Here is a 7,180-nt window from a genome sequence, read left to right as displayed (position 1 = left end):
ACCACAGCGTACAATAGGACTCATTTCAAACCCCTCAGCATGGTGCCCAGTTATCACATAGTGACAAACACATTTAAACCATCAAAGTCTTTCCCAGAAAGAGTTTTGCCTGCGTAAAGCAAAGCATAGATATATAATAGGACAATGTTTGAAACAATTTCACCAAAAGATTGCAGTTAAATTAGTTCCCCCCCCCCCCCCCCCCCCCCCGCCCCCCCATCAGGTACAGTCATTATTTCCAGAATTTCATCCTCTCCACATGCATTCCTGTTTATCTACACAGTAGGAAATGTGGTCAACATTAGCAGGACAGCAAATAATGTCTCAAACAAAAAACAATCATACGAAAGTTGAACGGTTATACATAACAACAATTATCTCATTATATCTTTAGAAATGTTCTTTTTCTTCTGACTGTAAAATATGCAGATTTATTTCATCACTGACGCTTTCCAGGTTCATTTCCAATTCAATCTATTTTTCTCTCCCCTCTTTGTTTTTGTTTGTGTGGGCTTCACAAAGAAAAAAAATCCATATTTCATATTCACTTAATGTTTTCATTATGAAACCATTAAGTGAAGATGTATACACAGCACTATTTTAAATCACCTTTACAGACTGACATTATCATTTTTTCGCACAGAAACAATGCAGTGAAGTCGTTATCGTGTGAGCTGCTGCTCCACTGAAGCTGAAACTCTGCCTAAGATAAGAGGATTTTAATGAGACTTCCTCAAAAGACAGAGTTGGGGTTTTCATTTAATGATTGTGCTAGTCTCTCTTTGACTGATAGCAAGGACTATTTCACATTATGCCCATTTTCGCCTCTTCAATTCACAATCTCTGAACTAACATTTAACTTTCTCTCAAAAACCCAAAGAGAAAAGACTAATAGTGTGGCAGCAGTCAGGAAGGCTTTTCATTTGGATGAATTCAGGATTTTAATCAAAGTTTTAAAGAAAAATAAACCACTTGAGCAGGTTTTTTTTTAATGATACCTTTCAGAGTTAGACAATGCTGCACATACTCTTAAGTGTTTTTCTTTTCAGCTTCAAAAACTCACCTCTATTTCTGCTTTTCACCACTTCAAAATTATTTTCATTTCCTGCCAAGAAAGATCTGCTTTAATAAGAAACCAATTCTGCAGAAACCATATAATAATGCTTTACAAGCTGCAGATACTTCACTTGTGGTTGTTTGCTCCCATTTTCGGCACAGCTCATTTACCTCCATGTAAATTCAATAAGATCGTTTTTTTATTCTTTTTATTTTTGGTTAAAAAGAGGGGAAAAAAAGACTTCTCTCAAGTTTCCAGATAGAATAGATAAATAGAAATAATGGAACAAAACAAGCTGAGGGTGTAAGTGAAGACAAACAAATAAATAACTATTTTATAAACCTTTGTTTTTGACTTTATAGTCTGCATAAAAAAAACTGTTCTGATTAGAACATATGGCACAATATAAAATAATAATAGCAATAAAAAAGAATAATGGTAATAATAAATGTAAAACAAAATCCACATAAATAAATAAATACATAAAAATACATTACAAAAAGTTTTAAAGGGGCCCTGTTATGCTAATTACCATGTTCATATTTGCTTTTGTTGTGCCTCTACTGTGACAAAAGGCTTCAAAAAAACGCTTGCTTTTAATAATGAACATGAAATATGGTTACCCATTTAAATTCCTTAATGTTTAATGAGTTGATGTCCTTTACCTTAGCCTAACACTTTTATTTTCTCTTCACTTTTCAGATGAAAACGATTTGTACAATTTCCCAGCACGGACGCTTTTCACACACATTAATGGATTGTGTCTCTTGTATAACGTTCTGACCATGAAGTGTGTTTTGACTGCAGCGGAATACATCTCAAACCCAGTGACGGTGTTTTTTCTTCACAGTAGCCATGACACAGTATGATTCATGGCATTGCAGTTCGCCTTTTCAAAAGAGAGAGGTCATGCAGTTCCAGGATTAATTACTCACCTCCACCACAGCAGGCGTCTTCATCCCTCCTATACTTCCTCACCTATCTGACCCCTTACTCTTTTGAGCTCTAGTTTCTCTATATATCTAGTTTCCTCATATTCCCAAGGTTTTAATACCTTCTCCAAGACCAATTACCCACACTTTATGAATGCTGCGTATTTGATATTCCTTTCTAATTAATTCTCTCTTGTGCTCTTTGGCTCGTTAGTATGTGTGACAGTGTGGAGACCCAGCACTGACTGCCTCAAAGATAAATGCATCACAAATGATGACTCTGCACAGCTCTCTTTGAGTCACACTGTGTGCAGACGTCTTTCTGCATAGGTGTCTGAAACAAAAACACCTAATGGAGTGCGCCTGTTATGAGTTTAGTGTGAATTCTTAACAACTTTGTTGCTCCGCATTAGTGATGTGTAGATAAATAAAATATCACAAATATATGTTGTAGTTATATTAGCCATAATAATGGAGTTTTAAAGAGGCCCTTTTATAGCTTTTGGGGTTATCCCTTTCCTGTAGTGTGTTGTAGAGATGTTAGGAAGATTCGTCTCTATCTGCACCTTTGTTTGATTTCTTTCACTCCTTTATCTCAGCTTTTTCATCACATAATATAGTTGATAATGAGAAGTGCCATCTGTTAGTCATAACTGATAACCCCTGTTTTCACATCACTTCATTCCTTGAAAGCACTTGATTGTAATTGCATTCTTGCTCATTATGCAGATTAATTGGCTGGTGTAGATAATTGTAATTTGTTTCTCTCTTCTTTTGTGCTTTTTGTATTCCCCTCATTTGGCTGTGATTCGTTTTTCACGAAAAGGTGAAATGGAGGCTTGCTCGGGATGTGCTTTCTTTTTTATCTGTATTGCATGTTTTTTAGCACCTGAGGTAATAGTATTGCTCACCATTTACAGAGAGCCCTGCTGCTGTTTGATAAGTTCTCTTGTGTAGCACAGTGAGGCTTTATTTCAACTCGCATCTCAGGTAGGAGTGAGGGGGCAGCGCAAACAGAGCCAATATATAGCAAATCCCAACGGTGTATGTTGATTTTTCAGCTTTGCACCCTCGGAGAAGAACCCATATTGTATCAACACACACTATACTAGTGGCACTGTATAAGAAATATGATCTGCAGCTACTCCCGTCGATGATGTTAAATATATTTCATGATAAAGTTAGCTAGAAACCGCATCATTAATGCAAACTCTGTCAAGAGACGTAGACTTATTTCACAACAATGGAGGTTTTGTCCAAAAAAGTTACACTTATAGCAGCTGTATATACCTCAGCTGAGGAGGTTATATTGAAGTTGTATTCTCTTCCCTGTTTTTCCCAGAGTTGTGCTACCTGAAATAAGCTAGTGTATTCCCCAACATGTTGAATTATTCCTTTGAATTGCAGCAGCTAAGTTTGTCTGGAAAGCATGCCAGGCTTCCTTTTTGTGTGAATATATTTCATTGTCCTTTAGTCAGAGGAGTTATGATTCCTGGTTAATCCTTTTTTCATGGATTCAGGTTCATATTTGCAACATTTCAAGCCTCCTGCAGACAGTCTCAGCCCTCAGGCAGGCACGGCCTCATTCTGTAGGATTTCATACCGTTTTACAGTAAAAGGATACATTTCATATTAGACCTATCTCCATGTATTTCCTCTGTAATGCACGAGTGGCAGTGTAGAGCTCAATGAGAAGTCAAGAGGCTACTCCAGTCATTCTCTGTTACTGAGTCATGGCTCCCACTGCCAGCTGGCTGCTAGCAACAGACACCCAGACTGCATCTGTCACAGCTGTCTCTGTCGGACTCGGCACAATTGCAAAGGCCTCTCCATTACTGAATCCATAGAGCTGAGTGTGAATGGCATACTAGATATAAGAACCAATCCTCAGTCTCATGTGGGAGATTTGTAGGGTCTGGATGGCTTTGGCTGAGCTTTAAAAGAAGCTTGGTGACTGCACACCTTCAGTCCTAACAAATAAGGGAGGTTTGGAGAGTGAAGGAAGGAGGGATGAAGGAGAGAAATCCTCCCCCTTATAGACAGTCCATCTGCCCTGTGACCCTGTTGTCTGAGTGGACTGTCAAGCTGTAGGAGCAGTGATTGAGATGGTGTGGGCGTATGGGAGAGAGGAAAAAGTCCTCCAGCAGAGAAAAAAGAAAAGAGAAGACAAATGATTGAAAAGTAGGGAAAGGAATCAAGGCAGATTGATAAGAGGCTAGGGGCTAGTTTTTAAGTGAAGCAGGAGTGAGATGCCAGAAAAGCAAAAGGAAGCAAAAGTGTGGGACTGTTTTTATTAGGACTTCTGAGAGCAAGTTCAAAGGGATCTACTACAAACGCCATGCCAAGGATATACAGTAAAAAGCAAGAGGTCTCAAATGGGAATCATAGGAAAAACATGTTGATCTTGAATCAATGCTGTCAGGACCTTGATGTAAAAGTTTTTGGAGGGATCAAAGGTATCATGGAGTTTTTACTGCCAGCTTGCTGCATGTTCTTATGAGTTATTCAGTGAACTATGGATTAATGCAGGAGGTGAGAGGGCTCAAAGTCGGATCAGAGAAAGAGTTAGAGTTGGGAAACTGCTGTACCAGCATTCAAACTTGTAGTTTGTCCCTGAAGCTGGAGAAGTGAGGAAATAGTGTGTGAATGATTGTACTTGTAAGTGTCACATTGGTTAGAAAATGCTCACGTCCAACAGAAATAAAATCACATGGCAGAATTTTTTCATGTCCAGGAAAGAAAAGAAAGCTTTTAAGTGTAGCTGTTAGAACTTGCTTCTGAGGATGTAGTGATATCTTACAATCTCATTACAAACTGAAGCAACATGTCAGATCATTATTTTAATATTTTATCACAGCCCTAGAATAGCAGAGGAAATTGGATTCCTCCAAATGTTACCTTGTGAAGTCGCGTTACTTCCTGGCTCTCTCACTTGACTTTTCGCCCCAAACCCTGCCACACACAGACACTTACCAATCACAGCTTAGCAAGCATTAGCAGGCCTGTTAGCATCTTTCTTATTTCTTATTTCTCAGCATATTGAAGCTGTGTGCAAGGCTCCAATAATAGTAACAATCTGTTGGTTATAGAAAGAGTTTGGAGGGATGTATGGTTTTTATTCAGCCAACATTTATTATTTCTTAATGCTTTAACGTTTGCCACAACTAGCATGCCAGGCTAACTAGCCAACAACTTTCACACTCCAGCAACCTCAGTCAAACTTGTGTTAAATTGTGATCCGTTTGCCAATTTCATCTATTGGATACAGACTTCTTGCCCAGGACTTGTTAGTTATAGCGTCTTGTTAGCTTTAGCCTCAGTGCTTAGCTTAGCTTAATTTCATGTGCATATTATGGGAACATCTCAATAATGAGAGTCCAATCTCTCTTTGTCTTTTATCTGTTATTCATCACGGCATAACTATAATGAACAGCTCTGTCTCTGATGTAAAAATTCAAAGAAAGTTATTTCCATGTGCAGAATACTAAAGCATACCTCATAACTTTTTCAATCCACTAATACAACTGCAAGAGTAATGCATGTGTCCTCATTAGGGTAAAATGTGTTATCTCTCATTCATCAATAATAATGAATGTAAATCTATACATCAAAATGATTTCTACCCCAAGCTTTTCCTGCATGGCCATCTGCGTTCATCACGAGTGTTTGTGGATACGTGTTTCCACGAGCTAAGCGCAGCTTCTTTAGTGCCAGCCCTTCCACAGAACAATTCCCTTAAGTGGCAAATGGCCTGGTGCCAAAACGCACATCCTGTGTGGTAAATGATTAAGATGTTTACCCATGATTAAAGATGTTCCTCCGCCCTGCAACGCTTCACATGAGTACCTCGGCTCACTGTTATTCAACGCTTGGCTAACTATTTCCCCTGACTTCCTGTTTGTTCCTTTGCATTGAACCATGACTCAGTAAAGGGTTGTATAATGGAAAGTGTTGTGTTTGTTGGTGTGTGCCCTCGTGGGAGATTTGAGCTGACCTCCTCTGGTTTTGTATTTTTCCCGAATTCAGCAGAAAATGCTCGCTGTCAACTTTGGTTCTTCCCTGTAGCTTCTCCAGACTTTTACTTCGTTTTCTGTCACTACTAATTATAAAAGAGATATATAATACTTGTGTCTGCATGCTACAATCTGCATGGTATATCAGCTATTTTGAGAAATCAAATCAAGGAGCTGCAGGAGGCTTTTTCCAATCATTTATAGCCACATGCACAAGGAAGTCATTTCATACAGGTTGACAAAGTAATTACAAATGATTGTTTCCCGAGCTGCCACATCTATATAAGAACACTAAAATTAAGCAAAGGTGTTTGTGTTAGTCAGAGATGGGGTCGTTACTAAAAAAAAGTAATATATTACATATTACATATTACTTTAAAAAAAAGTAATATATTACACTACTTCGTTACTCTCTACATAAAGTTACTCGTTACTTTACTCGTTACTTTACTCGTTACTTTACTCGCAGGGCCGGCCCGCCCCTCCCTGCAGGCAGATCACGCAGACTGCTAAAGTTTCAAATGTTCTCTTTAGTTCAGTTTCCATTGTCGCATAAGACTGATCCAGATAGCTCTGACTATGGCTGTCCTCTGTCTCCTGCTATCTGTATTTTGCGCAGTATATCTCTGAACGATGCGATGGTGATTCCACTGTGCAAATGGGCAACATTACCTCTACTATGAAGGATGCTACAAGCCTGTCCATCTCTGCTTTGGTTACCGGTCCTCCAAATTCTAATTTGTGCTGCTTCGGAATCGGCGGCGGCGACTCACAACATCCTCACTCTGGGTTCGGGGGTCCTTAGCTATTAGCTTCACCTTAGCATGTGTTCTTCGCAGGTGTTTGTTGAGGTTTGACGTGGTGTTTGCAGCAGTGGATAACAGCTTCTGGCCTGGACACAGTTTGCACCTCACCGTCACATTCCTGACTATTCTTCGGACAAACTCAAAATAATGGGCATACCTCCACCCCTCGAAAGTTACGCGTTACACCCAACTCTGGTGTTAGTGAGTGATAACAGGCAGTGCCACCAGAGCTTGTTGCTTGGATGGCATTGGGATAAAATAAATCAAAGTGGCATGTCACTGTCAAATCTCCCTGCTATAATCTCCATTTTAATTGATCTCATTTGAGCTGGTTAAGGCTTCCCTCTCGACTGATGGACACAGCTGCTACCC

This window comes from Trematomus bernacchii, unplaced genomic scaffold, assembly GCF_902827165.1.
Source record: "Trematomus bernacchii unplaced genomic scaffold, fTreBer1.1, whole genome shotgun sequence".
NCBI lineage: Eukaryota > Metazoa > Chordata > Actinopteri > Perciformes > Nototheniidae > Trematomus > Trematomus bernacchii.
The sequence above is the reverse complement of the archived record's forward strand: the minus strand, read 5'-3'. Positions refer to the sequence as shown.